Source organism: Tiliqua scincoides, chromosome 1 (assembly GCF_035046505.1).
Source record: "Tiliqua scincoides isolate rTilSci1 chromosome 1, rTilSci1.hap2, whole genome shotgun sequence".
Classification (NCBI taxonomy): Eukaryota; Metazoa; Chordata; class Lepidosauria; order Squamata; family Scincidae; genus Tiliqua; species Tiliqua scincoides.
The window spans coordinates 25,393,957-25,410,415 of record NC_089821.1 but is presented as its reverse complement, the minus strand read 5'-3'; the positions used below and the strand labels follow the sequence as shown (position 1 = coordinate 25,410,415).

At 47.2% G+C, this 16,459-nt stretch overlaps 1 pseudogene; it reads left to right on the top strand.

Moving 5' to 3' along the window:
* LOC136653978 (uncharacterized) overlaps window positions 1-15,915 on the top strand; it is an 80,701-nt pseudogene extending 64,786 nt beyond the window's left edge.
* The last annotated feature ends 544 nt before the right edge of the window (window positions 15,916-16,459 follow it).

Here is a 16,459-nt window from a genome sequence, read left to right as displayed (position 1 = left end):
AGTAATGCACCCGTCTTGCAATAGATCACTGGTTGGCTGGCGCCTGCCTCCCACAAGAGGTTTACAGTGAAGCAGTGACTGGGCAGATTTTTCTTGTGCGACTGACACCGTACACTTTTGTAAAACACCCGCACACAGAAGGACTTGCAAATGTTACTGTTTACCCAGGCACAGGACAGAGGGATTAAATGTTCTTTTGCTTCTGTTTCCTTGTAAGGAGGCCTTTGCAATACGGGCAGTAGGTCCCTTGCACACAAGGATGTTTTTGCCTGCTTTTAATTAAGTATACAGGTTTCAAAACACAAAATTGGCTCAGACAGGGAGCCTTTGGCTGCTCATACAGCCAGGCTGGCAGAATCATATTCCGCTGGCCACAGCCTTCCCATTCAAAACCTGCCAACAGGTGTGCCCTCTCTGGATGGCATCTAGATTCAGGACCCAGCCAAGGCCTCCATTGCATAGATGAGCCTCTGCAGCCACTGGCTAATCTGGTGATTAGGCTGGATGAGATTTAGTCTCCATCTTTGACCTTTCCTCCTTTCAACACTGTTTTCAAAGCAGAACTCCCTTAGTATTTCCTGCTGATGGTGGAGCACCAGCCTTCTGCAACCTGTTTAGGGGGCCTGCAGAAAATAAAGGCCTTTCTCCCACAAAGAAGAAGGGAAATATATATGTACTGCTCTGTTCGCCCAGTCAGGGAACAGGAGGAGGAAGGGTTGACACATCAACAGGTAAAGGGAGCGGCATTTGGCAAGCCCCCTCAGGTGTTGGGATGGATGAAGGACAACCTCTGGAGACCCTTAGGGAAATCGGCACACCCTGCTTTAAGTGACTGGGGCAGGCTGAGGTTTAATAAACAAATATGGTCTTATCTGGCCACACCTTGTTTGTCCCTTGGTTGAGAACCAGAAGCCCCTAGCATAAGTCTTTTCAGACCAGCTGCTAGACAGTCTTACAGCTCAATCCCATGCAGCAGTGTTTGTGGGTTGGGACCCATTCGGTGGGTCACAAGCCAATTTAAGGTGGATCCCCATTCATTTCAATGTGTATTTTTTATTTTTAATATGTTAGACATGATGCTACCGTTACCCAGCACATGCCCAATCTCGTCTGATCTCGGAAGCTAAGCAGGGTCAGGCCTGGTTAGTATTTGGACGGGAGACTGCCTGGGAATACTGGGTGCTGTAGGCTTATACCATAGTCTTTCGAGACTGAAGGTTGCCAACCGTGTGACTGCATTGGGGAAAATGTTACAGATCTGTACTTTTAACAATGATGGTCAATGGGACTTACTCCTGGGTAAGTGTGGGTAGGATTGCAGCCTTTGGGATGTTTGGAATTTTTTAAAAACAACAGCAACTGTTTGGGAGGGTTCAGAGGCTTCTTCTTTATTTTAAATAAATTTTTAAACTTATACTTATTGCCTCTTTCTTCATGTCACCTGACCTTGTGTTCTTGCCTTTCCTTACATATGTAGCATTCAGAGAAACCGCGATCCAGATTTGGTCCATTGTGTGAGGTTGGCAGGGATTCCACCTACCCCCCCCCCCCGTGGTCCTGATTTGGATAAGAGGCCCCATGTATGCCATTTGCGAGGGGTGGGGGGGAAGAACACTCCCATTGGAAAGAAGCTGTTTTCTTCAGGACTAAAAGCACAAGTGGTGGCCAATCCAGATTGAGATCATGGTGGCGGGGTAGGCTTAAAGGCCTCCTTCCCCTCCCACACACAGTCTTGATCTGGATCAGGGCCCTCTGCACAGGCTATTTGCATAAGAAAATGCAAGCATTCTGGGGCCAATGACATGATTAAAGTCACATCTAGCCTGGTCCCTAGTCCCTGCCCTAATGGTTTTGGCCCAACATCCTACTTTGTCAATAGCAAGGAAAAGGCTGTAGCTCAATATAGCAGAGCGTATCATCACCTGCATGTAGAAAGTCCCAGGCTCAGATGGCGCACAGACAGACAGACAGAGACCCCAATGTGTGCTTGAATCAATTTGTTGCCCCCAGAGGCCTCATACCTTCTTTTCCTTTCAACTGTGTTTTCCACAGGAATTCTGCACAAACTGCCAAATTCTCTGTTAATCTCTTGCAACTAGAAACTCAGCTAGGCTGCTGGGACAGGCATTAATGGTGCACTTGAATGGTCTATGAATCTTGACCAAGACACTTAGGGATGCCCTGATTTAGCAATCGTTTGGTCGTCATTCGCCTGCTCAGGCAGCAAACAGTGTTTATTTGAAAATTATGGAATTTTTATTTTTTTTTATGCCAGAATATTTTAATTGCATCTCCGTGGGGAGCTGCATCTCCATCTAATTCCGCTCTTAATTAACCCAGCACACCCCAAAGAGGTTCTATAACCACTTGTAAATTAAATATGAAAAGAATTATTTATCTAGGAACAGCCGCCTAATGACTTAGGCCCTGACGTTTATCTTTGCTAATGATGATGGATCAGAAAGAAAAAAAACTGTGGAAGGGAAGAGTACTTTCATTCTTTGTCTCTCTGCAGGAGTTACTAAGTAGTCAGGATGTCAACAGAACTTTTTTATGCAAACTATAGTGGGAAAATAACAATCAAGACAAAGAAGAGCATTGGCTAAGTGCCTGAAAGAGGCAGATCTGGAATAACTGGACCAGCACCACTAACAGGCTGGGGCATTAAAAGGTTTTCGTTCAGGGTGGGGCAAAAGTTAGAAACTCCTAATCCCAACAGCCACACGAATTGATTTCCTCCCTCTTGCGTTTTGTCAAACTTTGAATCTCTCTTGATGCATCTTTCTGCTGGTCTCACTGCTCCCAAAGATGGTTGATTTCCAGGGATGGGAACTCAGCTCATAAAGACGAGAGAGAGAGAGAGAGAGAGAGAGAGAGAGAGAGAGAGAGAGCTTACTTTTTTGTCATGCCTGACAAGTCATAACTCAGACAACAGTGGAAAAAATGACTCTACACTGGGTCAGGACGAGTCGCAACAGTCACCCATTATGACTCAACTCAAGTGAGTCAACTCAAGTGAGGGGGCCAGAGACTCGACTCATGACTCAGTTCAGTAAGCCTGACATATCTCTGTTGATTACTTTTATCTTTACTCCCTCTGGAGACAATTTAGCATGATGGGTGGCAAGGCTGGCTTAAAACCACTCTGCAGGCGAGATGGCACACCAAATGCCACCCGCCTCTTACCCAAATAGAACATCTTCTGTTGCTGCTGCTCCCTGGGTTCAAAAAGGAAGATGGGATTGGTGAAAAAGACAGCATGTGGAGGAAAGAAGAGGAGAGTACTGAGCTGGAGTGTCATTCTTCTGCTCCAGTCTCCTCTTCCTTTTCAAATCCAGGGGCATGAGGTGTTGGGAAAAGGGTTGGGGAGGTAAATCAGGAAGAGTCACACAGTGGAATATCCTTTTTCTGATTGCTCCCCCCGCAACCCCTGCTAGTGTACTGCAAACAATATAACAGGACCAGAGGTAGAAAAAAAGGTTTCAAAGAAAAACCTGTTACTTACAGTTTAAGGAAGCATAAATATCTGTGTGATAGCACAGGACCTGCAGTTGATAGCACTACCCCCTTTGTATGGGTATCTGACAGTTCATGGCATAGAGGACTCAATGTGGCCGGCAGAGCTCAAGGAAGGAGCTCCTGCATGTTGGGAGACAGGACAGAGAAAGAGGGGGGGAGAGAGGAAGGAAGGAAGGAAGGAACCTGCACAGCATAGGTCACAGAGGACAAGAGTAAAGAACTGATATAGGTGGCCTCTGAATCATTTACCTCCTGGACAGTACATTGTCCCCCAGTGTTCTGCAGGCAGTGTGGTATCTACTTTCCAAAAGGAGGAAGAGGAGGGGTGGAGGAACTTGCCCACTAGCTCTCTGCAGTCTGAAGTGGCCACCTCAGTCAGTCCTGGAGAGTGGAAAGTCCCAGTCTGTTCTGCATCAAAGACATAGCACTAACTAGTCCCGAGAAGGCTTTGGGATAATCGGCCTCAATCCTGATCAGGACTTGTGATGCATCCTGCTCAACAACAAGGTGATGGCTTTGATTTCAAAATACAACCTGGCAAAATTGCGCAGCAATATCCCAAGCCCTGCTTTGAATTCTTTGTTGCCCAGATGGTGTGTGGTTCTAGTTCTTCGACCATATCTCTGTTCCAAATTTTGATCATGGCCTCCCTGTGGCTGCCCTCTCTTCCGTTTGGCCTTTGTGCACACAGATGGTCACAGTCATCTATTTTTAGGAGATGGGAGTTTTGCAGATCACACTCTGCTCCACAGTTCATAGAGCCTTCGTTGTGAACAATGTTTTGTTCCACTGCTAAGTCTGTACATTAAAAAGAAGACAGATAGTGGCAAGAGTTCAGTTCATGAGGGAAGTGTAACAACCAACTGGGAATACAATATTCCCCGTGTAATAACGTGAGCCTTATCTTGTGCTTAGAGAGATAAACCAGGGACTGAGTCAAGTCCAAAGTCACAGAGTTTGTGTGAAAGCAGAATCTGCTCACTAATAGGAAATCATTTTATGTCTGATAAGAACCAGAGAGAAATGCCAGATTCCCTTCAGTCTTTCTCCCCCCAGGGCTCACTGAGGGAGTGCTTACTCTTTTCAACCAGGTACAGTCAATCTGATTTTGTTTTTAAAAGGTCTCTACTGTTGTCTCAGGGCAGTTCCCATATTACTACCTCCATACGAGAGACTGCTAGAAGAATTGCCACATGGTGATGGCACCACACAAAGGCCATTCACCTTCATGCGAAAGGTATTCAGGGCTTATCACCCACGCCACATAAAAAATTCTGAATGCCAGCATTGCACATCTATGTTGGTGGTTTGCCCCAGGGGCAGCTATAGAATTGCCTGGTGCAGCTGAATAGTGCCCCCCTCTATGCTGTCACCACCCCACCAAAAAACCCATGCACACAACTCCAACATGTAGTTGGAATAAGCAAGGTGAGAAGGCAGAACAGGAATGCTGTGCTCTAAGGATCAGAATGCAGCAATCTTGCACCTTCCTCCATGCTGACTCTTTAAACAGAGCAGGAAATGTGGACCACATACAGTCCACACTTCCTGGATTGATTAAAAGCCCTCGCAGACAAAGGAGCAGGCAAGGAGACAAACGTTGTCATCAGCAGGCGACTGGAGGGTAGTGGCGTCACTAGAGTCTGCATCTCCCAATGTGGGAGGCCAGAGCATCCCTTCCATGATGGACCTGCTCCCATGCAGCATGATGCACCACTGCCCCATCCCTGGTGGTTTTTTGGCTGTAACTTTTGATAGAATAGATATATTTCAATGAAGTTTGTTTCTTTGATTCCACATGAAATTACACACCAAATGATATATAACATGATGATGATATTATTCAAAAATATCAAGGTTTAAGAAATTGTGGCTTGTAGTGGTGTCACCCCCCCATACCAGTGCACATCATCCAGTGCAGTCTACACCCCCCCCTAGTGATACCGCTGCTGGAGGGAGATGGTGGGCTGCCATCCAATGCGAATGTCTTCATTCACATCATGGGCAGCAGAGGTACAAGGAGGCCATCTAGTTGCCCCCCACCACAGAATGCAGCACACACTCCATCAGGTTCACTGTATCGTGTAGACTGTTGAGGGATAGGATTGGGGCATAACACTGCAATCCTATACACACTTACATGAACATAAACCCCACTGAATTTGTTGAGCTTACTTCTGAGTAGACACGCCTAGGATTGTGCTGTCAGACAATCTGTAAAAACAATGCAAATGTTTGGTGATATAGAAACAGGCATTTTCCTTACATGGAAAAATATATACTAAAATAAATGTTAAAATTCAACACTGAATTTTAAAGAAAATGTACTAAAATATATATTTTAGTACATTTTCTTTAAATTATATATATTTGTACATTTTCTTTAAAATTCAATGTTGAATTTTATTTTCTCAGATGGCCATGATTGCTGTGGCTTCATGTGACCACGCACGAGTCACCTAATATTTATCAAGAGAAACTGCATACCCCCTATTTAACCATCCAATTCAGATAATGCTCAGAGAGCTTCAAGTGTGCGCAGAGGCTTGTCACCAAAGGGGCTCACCTCTGACTGACTGTGCCTGAGTGGCTTTGGATGTGTCATTTCCTTCCCTTTCTCCCCCCTCCCTGTCCTTCTAACATGGGAATAATGATCCTGACCCAGCTCCAAAGAGACTCACAAGGCTTAATTCATTAAAGCTTATAATGTTCTTTCAGGCATCTGAATCAGAGACATTGGAGAAGATGAATGTAGCACAGTAAGTGCTTTCTTTATGTATAAAGTAACACTACTCCAAGCAGGTTTAAAAAAAAAAGTATTGGCTACTGAGTACATCCCAGTGTTGGTGGAAACTATCAGGCTCGGCATGGTGGGAACACTTTTTGGCTGGCAATATCTTGCAGCTGAGAACCACAACAAAAAGACCACCATAACATGGAACAGCTATTTATGAACAAAAACAGATTCTTAGGTACTGAACGTCTTAAAAAGTCCTGCTTGGCTCAGGGGATTAGATACTGACACAATATCCTGTCACACTTCTTAACAGCTCCAATCTGGCCCAGAGCTCCTGAGAGAAGCATGGAACAAGTTGGTGGCCCGTGTCCAGGTTTTCAGTCCTCCAAGCATTGTTGCTGAGCTGGTCCTTTTAGCTGAGCTTACCCTAGCCCCACCATGATGAATGGAAATAACCAAAGGCATCACCAGGGTTTGCATCACCCAATATGAGAGCTCATTTTGTCACCCCCATGATGGACCTCCTCCCATACCAGACCATACAGAATAAATTACAATACATACTCACAGCCTAAATGCAGTGGCATCATTAGGGTTGGTGTCACCCCATAAACCAACCTTCCTTCACTATATCTACAGGTCACCCAACAAATGAGTAACCAACAAAAATAGTGGCCAACTTGATAAAACTCATACAACTGAATAATAACTCTAATACTAGCTCCGATACATGGAAATGGGAGCCGACTCATACTAACACCTTATTGATTCCCTTCTGTGTCATAATAACACTTCATTAGCTCTCAGAACAATCAGTCTCATTGGTCAGCTTTGAGTAAAGGAAATCCATTTTTTGTTACATAAGGCAGTTGTGTCTTCCTTTTCTGGTTATTTGGCTACAAGGTTTGATAGCATATAGATAATTCAATGCAATTTGTTTCATTGTACTATGTACTAAGTTACCCAGTAAATGATATATAAAATGATGGTATTATTCAAAAAATACCAAGATTTTTACCATTTTGGCCAGCATTGGTGTCACACATACCCCTTGAGTGTGTCACCCGGTGCAGTCCACACATACACTTTCCCTATGATGCCACAGGGTAATGCAGTAGTAGCTATACTTAATGGAGAATATGTAAGAGCTCCTTGAACCTGACAGCTTGCCAGTCTGACTATCTGTATGTCCATGGCAGGATCCCACTTCTCCTCAGGGGTCTACTGGTGATCCAGCATTAACTCACAATACGCTCCACTTACCCCACTTCAGTAGTAACCACAGGGACCAATGGCTCTCTTGATAAAGCCTGTTTATTCAGGTCAAATGCTTGACATTCATTAGGTCCCAGTTCCTTCACAGGGACTTGTGCATTGCTCACGGTCAAGCTACAAACCCAACAGGTAGGGAATTCAGAAGTCCACTAACTATAGGCAAGTCCACAATCCACAGGTAAGACCATAGTCCATAGGCAAGTCCCAGGATCAAGGCTAGACCAAGCAGCCTGAACCACAGTGCAAGCAGAGCCAGGTAGGGAGTTGGGGTTTTTAGCAAGAACGTCAGCATTGCTGCCCTGCTTACAGAGCAACTTGGAAGCCCGCCCCCCAGATGGCTGTCAAGTTGCATTGATGGTGCCCCAGCCCAGGTTGCCTGTTTGCTGGACTAGCGCTCCTGGCTGCCCCCACTGCACAGGAGCGGTGAAGTCTCCAAGGGCCCCCAGGTGGTTCCACTCTCCCTCAGTCCCCTTCCGTGGGGCTTGACAAGGGTTTGGGTCCACTCTTGCCCTTCAAGACAAGGTTCCAGTAGAGGGAAGGTAATGAGTTCACCTGAGCTCTACCTGACCACCCTCATAGAGCCCAAGCCCCAGGAACAGCCAGCTCAGCCAGTCCCACCCCTTCCGGCCATGTGATCTCAGGCCCTGCTCCTAAGGAAACCCCCTGCCTGGGGGCTGGATCCAGGTATTACTCACTCAGCTTCCCTGCTCTCAAGTAGGCCTGCGTCACCAGGGGCTGGCCCTGGTGACGCGGTCCCTCAGAGCCAGCTCAAGCAATCAGTGTTTCTCCAACGGTGGGTCGGGTCCCACTAGGTGGGTCACGAGCCAATTTCAGGTGGGTTCCCATTCGTTTCAATATTTTATTTTTAATCTAAGTCTTGATGCCACCATGGTATGTGACTGCATTCGGGGAAATGTTACAGACCTGTACTTTTAACAAGCTACTCTGTATATGCTTTTAACCATGGTAGTAAATGGGACTTACTCCTGGGTCAGTGTGGGTAGGATTGCAGCCTAGGATTGTTTAAAATTTCCTACTTGATGATGTCACTTCTGGTCATCTCATCACTTCCAGTGGGTCCTGACAGATTTTCATTTTAAAAAGTGGGTCCTGGTGCTAAATGTGTGAGAACCACTGACCTAGGGCTTTAGAAAATGTCTGTTGAATAGACCACACATATTCCGCTTGTAATTGTGTAGCTGATGGTGTAACTCAGTGGTTCTCGAACTTTTCCAGCTCACGCCTCCCCAGATCCTTGTAGCCATTGGCCATAGCTCCCCATTACAACACCTCATCTCAGTTACCCCCAAAATGGGGATGAAGGTGTTATAATTATACACTAGAACTGCAGTTTTCAAACTCTCTGGGAGTTTGAAACCTGCAGTAAGTCTTTGTGGGGGCGAAGGGAGGCAGCAGGCGCAGGGGGAAGGATCGCGTCGCTCAGGGTGCTGCAGGGACTGCAAAAGCGGAAGCGGAGCGCAATTGCCCCACTCTCCCTTTCCCTGACCTTTTCCCGTCACACACAGGGACGGCTGCTACAAGGACCGGAGGGTGCACCCCAGTCCCTGCAGCCCCATCAGAAGGGAAAGCGGAGCGATCATGCTCCACTTCTGGTTTTGCGGAGCGGGTGCGATGGGTCCGCTTTCACTTTTCCTGACCTGGGGAGCCCTGCCGAAGGTTGCGCAGGGCTCCCCACACCCCCGAGAGGCTGCAGGAGGCTTGGGCAAGTGTACCCAAGCCTCTGCAGCCCCTCTGCTGCCTTCCCCATTCTCCTGGCTGCTCCTGCCCCTTAAGAGGGCAGAGGCCAGGACCCATAGACAGGGGTGTCGTGACTCCCCAGTTTGAATACCACTGCACTAGAAACAAGGCTGTCAGCACTCTGAGGCTGCAATCCTAACCACACTTACCTGAGAGTAAGCCCCAATGAAAAAAATAGGACTTACTTCTGAGTAGACCTGGTTAAGATTGTGCCCTGAGTTTGTTAGCAGCACACCTGGAGGGTTTTGGAAAGGGAGGGGGGAAGTGATGAATTTGCTGGGGGAGAAGAAGACTTTGTTTTGTGTGTATCTGCTAATTGCAAACTGATGCAAACTGAGACCTAGAGACTGTTTGACTGCAATCCTAACCCCATTTTCCTGGGAGTAAGTCCCATTGAACACAATAGGACTTACTTCTGAGTAGACCTAGCTAGGATTGTGCCTTTTGTCTTACAATAGCAGCCAACAGAGTACCCCCCCCCCCAAAAAAAAAAAGGAAGCAGGAGGAAAAAGGGGAATGGCTAAAAAGGAATGGGGATTTTTATTTTTAATCAATTTTTGGAGACAAAGCCATCAAGAGTGGCTTTTTTTCTTTTTTGAAGGGGGAGGAAGAGAAAGGTGAAGTTCCTGGGTTAAGCTGACACAGACCCCAAGCCTATGTAGGTCTTCTCAGAACTAAGCCCCATTTGAGTCAATGGGGCTTACTTCCAGGAAAGTGTGGAAAGGATTGCAGCCACACCCAGCAAGATTACAACTCACCCCAAAGTAGATGGGGGCTGCTCACACACATATACCCAACATGCATATGCCACCCCTGTTCCCCCCAGGCAAGATGGAGGAATGCAGGCTGGGGCATTTGGACACTAACAGCAGGCTGGGCTCTGAAGCCTGTCAGGAGCGCGCCCTGTGCTGATGAGATGCAGCACCTCCACACTCTTCTCTCCTGCAGCCTTGACCAATCCCAGGATGCCCAGGGCGAGGGGCACACTGGGAAATGTAGTCCTTGGGGCAAGGTTGCACATGGAGAGAGCTCCATGATGAGATGCGGCACCTCTGCCTGCCCAGCCAGGCTTCTCTTTTACCTCCCCTCACCATGTTTCACACACCCTCCCAGCCTCACACACTGCCCCACCCACTTCGTTCACAGCTGCAGAAAAGCAGCAAGTCAGCAGGCAGTACGTGCAGCAGACCAGAGCTCAGCAGCAGAGCAGCTGCCGGCCACCTCTCTCCCCAAGATGCCTGGCAACGCCCCTGGAGGCTAGCCACGCCTCACTAGGGAGGCAGGACACACAGATTGAATACCTCAGGTGTAACTGAATCACCCTCTGAGCTCATCCCTCCAACCACTGTTATTGCAGAGAAGAGGATTTTAGCATAATTTGTAAATTGATTGAGAGATATTTTGATGGAGAGCATACAAGAGCTCCATGAAGGCCAAAAGCAAAAAAAAGCCCACCTGACCAAATTGTGAGCTTCTATCAACAACTATTTTTTCACATGCCAACTTAACATTCCTTCATTAAACCCGCTTGCTCAACATACCAGCCTGGTCATGCAGACTGACCCTAATTGCTTCCTTGCTGGCAGCCAAATGGAAGAAAACAATGTACTGAACTAACTCTGTAAGGTACAAGTACTGTTCAACAAGAATGTTAAGAAGACACGAAATGTGATGATTAACTCTTCCCAGCAGTACCATTTTAAAGGCCGACTGAGCTCCCTTCCCATAATGCAGGAGGCTGTAGGATAATTAGAGGAACATCTTCCAGTCATGCAGATAAATGCGCATGATTATTTATCTCCAGATTCAAGTCTTCGGTTCTTCACAATATTGTCCTGCAACATGCCAACTCACAATGCTGATTGGGCAGCCCAATACCATGCTGATGTAGTGTGGTTAGCACGGCTTACGATGTATCCTGTCGGGGAGGGGATTTTGTCTTCTCGAGGAAAGGGGACAATTGTAAGGTGATAACCTGAGCTGTGGCAATGGGTCTACTTAGACCTGCACCTGCTAAATTGCTGGTGCAAGTCCATGTGTATTGGTCCATGTGGATCTATACCCTGACCCAGGAAGGGGCATAGGATATGGTGCATGCCAGCACCACCAATCCTGCTCCCCTCCCAGGATCAGATTCATTCATCCCACCCTGGGGAGCAGCCACCCTCCGCTGCTCAGCACAGAGTTTACTTGCACTGGTGTGTGTGGAGGCCCTCACTGGCACTGGTGGGACAGCTCAGGCCTTCCCACCGGCACTGCTAACTTCTGCACTATTGCAACGTGCTTTATAGCACATTAGCGATTGACTATGCTGGTGGAGCACTCGCGGTCCCAGAGCAGAGACACAATAGGATGGTGTCGTAAGTCACTTGGGGCCCAATCCTGTCCAACTAGAACTGATGCAACCATGCCAAAGGGGCATGCGCTGCATCCTGTGGTGGGAGGGCAGTCATGGAGGCCTCCTCAAAGTAAGAGAACATTTGTTCCTTTAACTCGGGGCTGCATTGCAGCTACATCGGTGCTAGGGAGTTGCTAAGGACTGGGCCACAGTCATGCAAACATTAGTTGCAGGTGTGAGGTTTAGTGAGTGTTTTCCTCACCGCTCTGCAGGCTCAAACATTGTCCCAGTGACTGGAGGCTGAGTGTATGACAAGGAGAGATAACAATCAATTTTTAATATTGCATATTTAAGCAGGCTTATGCTCCAATCCATCACATTCCCCAGCTTTTCCTAAAATTAATCTTCAATAGCTTATTGAGAACCTCAGAAAATTAATATTGTAGCATTTCACCTCAGGGTCCGGGAAGGCACTTCTTCCTCTCAAATAGATGCGTGTGCAAGAAATCTGTACCTGAGGTGAAGAGACTCTCTGGAAATCTGCAACGGTTTCTTCTTTCTTGCAAATTTCAGCAGCCATAAAGGTTGGCGCCAAACATCTGTCAGCACTGCATTGCATGTTCTTCAACTGTCACTTTCACAGCACAATCCTATGCATGTCTACTCAGAAGTAAGCCCCATTGGGTTGCACTGTGCTTACTTCCAGGAAAGTGTGTATAGGATTGCAGCCTATGGGCACAATCCTAACCAGGTCTACTCAGAAGTAAGTCCCATTTTGTTCAATGGGGCTTACGCTCAGGAAAGTGTGGTTAGGATTGCAGCCTCAGTGACACAAGTAATATGGCTCACATCTTCAAGTGGGTGACAGAGGGCGCCACTGCTCCACTGGCACTGCTGACCCGGCTGTCGCCAAAAGTGTTGTAAGGCACATTTGCGCCAGCGGTACTGATGTGTCACCAGTGCTGAGCCCTGCGTCACTTGGTGCTGGGTCTCAGCACCCAAAGATGGTCACTGAGAACTTTCGGCAGTAAGGATGGCCGCTGGCTGGCAGCAGGGCTTTTGGGGGCAAGGGGAGGGCGAGAAGGGGCAAAACAGGGCAGGGCAAAACAGGGCAGGGCTGCCACTATATCCTGTCCCTCTTCCCAAGTCAGGGAACCCAACACAGGTTCTGCACCAGCTCAATAGCTGGCACAAATTCGAGGAGACCCATTGGGGCCACCTGGGTGCTATAAGGGTTAAGGGAACAATTGTTGCCTTAGCCTGAGGAGACCTGGTGCTGGTTCTCTACCCCATAGGATACAGCGGCCTCATTTTGGCATCACTGTAGCCCTGGGTGCTAGGGAAGTTTAAGACTGGGCTGCCTGCCATATAGCAAATGCCGTCCCTTAGTCTACCCAGTATATTACCACCCAACGTCAATACAGACAGCATGATCACCAATGAGGACCGGGCACAACTGATCCCAGCCCTATTCCATGAAATAGGTCCCAGGAGGAATTTTAGAGATTGACCTTTGAAGGAGAAGTAGGACTCAATGGCTTGGGGAAAGGATGTCTCACTTCAGGAAAAAAGGGGTCACAGCAAAGGTTTTGTTTGGTTGGGAGTCTCTCTGCACCCTTCATTGATCTACCTATAGAGGGGCTCTTGTCATAAGATAAGGCTTGAAAAACAGGTTATTGAGATTCTCATGAATGGAGGCTCCCTGCAAAATACATGTGTTGTGTCCTCTCTTCAGGGTGTGTGTTCTGGGGTAAACTTTTACTTATTTTAATATCTGTTTTTATTTTCTATTCTGCCTTTCTGCCCAGTCAATAGGACTCCCAAGGTGGCTCACGTAACAAAGATTTTTCAACTTTGCAACACATGAATCAAAATATTTCAAAGCCAGCAGGTAAAAACTAACCAGAGCAAAAATGAAAAATGCAATCATCAAATGTACCAAAGACACACCAAGATAATGTGCATAGTTTTCATGAGGCATCTGAGGACCAACAGAGAGGAGGGCAGGTAGGCCTCCTGGACCAGAGGGGTCTACAATCTGGGCATGGCAGTGGAGAAGGGCTTATTCTGACAGTGGTGGGACAGAGAGTAGGGCCTCTTTTGATGTGTGAGTGGGCAGGCAGGATTGGGTAAGAAGCGAGAGTCTTTTTGTACACCCCCATATTTCCCATAATTCTCTGGTCCTTAATCTGGCAAAATACGATCCAGCAAAGGGCTAGCCACTTTTTCCTAAAGTTACCAGAGTCAGCCCTTGATTCTGTTATTTGGAGTTTCTGCTTCTTCTCTCTTGAACACTGATGATGAATGTGATGTTATTTTTTTTTTAATAGACTGCCACTCTTACTGCGGCCTCCTGTCTCTCCTTCTCCAGCTGGCTCTTCCTGCCTCCCATTTCAGTCTCTCTCTTTCGAACACACTGAGCTCACGGGAGCGTGAAGCACGTGCTCACCATTAGATTTTAACACATTTGTAACAAGCTCCGGGTATGTTAGCTGCTCTGGTTTATTTTTGAGGCAGCTTGTTCTCCAAGGCACACCAGAGATGACAGCCTGCTTGGTGGAAGGAGTGCAGCCTGTCGGGTTGTGTGCCGAGGCTAAGTCTCTTGTCTCTTCCAATCTGACTGCGGGGGGGGGGGGCAATATTGTTCAGAAACAAAGAAAGGCTATGTGAGAGATCTGGGGGGGGGGAGCCCCAAGCTCTCTTGATACTCTCCCATACCCCGCTCAGGGCAGGTCAGATTGCAGTAGCTGCCCTCAGACTGAGCACTGCATTTGAAGGGAGAGTTTGGAGAAGAGAGCTGGTGAAAGAACAACTCAGATCCTAAGGGTCTGAGAAGGTCTGGGACAAAGAGAAAACAACAGCTCAGAAATACTCTGCCATTGGTCATACATAGATTTCGTATAGGTCATCCAGAAGCCTCAATGACAGGCAGGAAATGATATCTAGCTCCTTCTTAGGAGAGAGTCCCTATCATGGCCCAGTAAAGTTAATCTCTTCAAACAGTTTTACTTATGGTTATCACAGCTTTGAAGATGCATGGATGAATCCCACCACCCTGACAGATGCTGCTTCTGGGAACTTCCACACTCTTCAAATCCTCCAAACTCAGCATTCTAGTATAAGGTGGGAGCATGGGAGTCATCAATGGAAAAGACATAGGTATCTTTAGCCATGGTGGCAGTGGTCCCTGCCAACCACCAGGGAACAAGAGCTAGCAGAAGCAACTCTGCGCAATGGGCTGCAGGATCCTCTAAACCAGAGTATGCCCTAAACTAGTGCTATCCATTTTGAAACACTTTGGGCAAGACAAGGGATTCATACATTCTTATTGCCATAAATGATGAACGTCCCCTTCTCCCAAGGAGCCTCCTGCAGTAGCTCAGGAGGCTCTGGATTCGGCGGGAGCCCTTTGTGGAGCCGCCAGGTCCCGCAGCTCCAGGCAGCTCAGGATTGGGCTGTGGGTCATTTTAAACCTAGCCAGATGGCAATATGACAGGACTACAGCTAATCTGCATATTGAGGCCCATGTGATTAAATAAGCATCACATCGTATTACTATTACAACTACTTTTTATTGTTATTGGTGTTGTCATCACTACTAGAATGAACATGAAAAAAATCATTTTGTTCTGTTCATTTTCCATTAATTACAGCTCAGCTAGTTTTGCTTTTGGACCCAACTGGAGGCTTCCAATTAATTCTCAGTAGTTGCTGCCTTGATGGTAGACTCTTGATGGTGGCATCCATCAAGGCAGCAACTACTGAGAATTAATTGGGACCCTCCAATTGGCGCACAATGTCTGGTGTCCTTTGCGACAAGAAGATCAGCGACCATCTCACGTCAAAAATCTACCACGTGGTCATCCGGCCAGTTGCACTCTATGGAGCTGGATGCTGGCCAGCAAAAAGAGAAGTCGAACCTCACCTAGGTGTCATGGAGACGAAGATGCTGCGTTGGATCAGTGGTATCACTTGTTTTGACCACGTCCGCAACGATAACATCCGGCAACGTTACGGCATTGCTCCAATCGCCGACAAGTTGAGAGAAGCCCGGTTTCAATGGTATGGCCATGTACTGCATGTTGGTGGTGATACACAGGCACAGAAGGGCCTTCAGTTGGAGGTCAACAGCAACTGACTGAAGGGCTGACCGAAGCAGTGCTGGTTTGACCCACTGCACGGCAAAATGGAAATCATTCGCTGACACCTGGACCAAGCCCATGACAGAGAGAAATGGCTACTCCGATCCAAAATGGCAGACCCCGCCATCACACAGGACAAATGCTAAAGAAGAAGAATAAGCTGTCTTGATGGTGGCAGGAGTTCCAGTGTGCATTCATCTCCTGTCAGGTGCCATCTTGAATATCTATGTCCCAGCAAGCAGCAGCATCTCAGAGCAGTATATGGCTGCTCCCATGAAAAAGTGGCAAACTCTTCACTGGCCTACTCACTTTTTCATATTGGTGATCATTTTTTTAACCACACTGCCCAGGACAGTGTTGCATCCTAGGACAGTTTTAGGAGCTCAGCCTGGCACCCCACCAGGCTGAATATAATTGGAGCTCCTGCAGCTGCCAAAGCAGGCAGTGGGAGGAAGCAAGTAAAAGATTATTTTATGCTTTAAGAAACCTGTAAACAAATTGGATTCCAAAAACAAATCCAATTTGTAATCATCTGTTCACCACCAGAATCATGTTGGAATGCACAGAACCCATACCAAATAGGCTCATACTATTCATTTTCAGTTCCATTTGTTCTAAAATGAATGCATACCCCTAATTGCGACTACTCTCACAGCCCAGTCCTATTCGGGTCTTCTTAGAGGTGTGTCC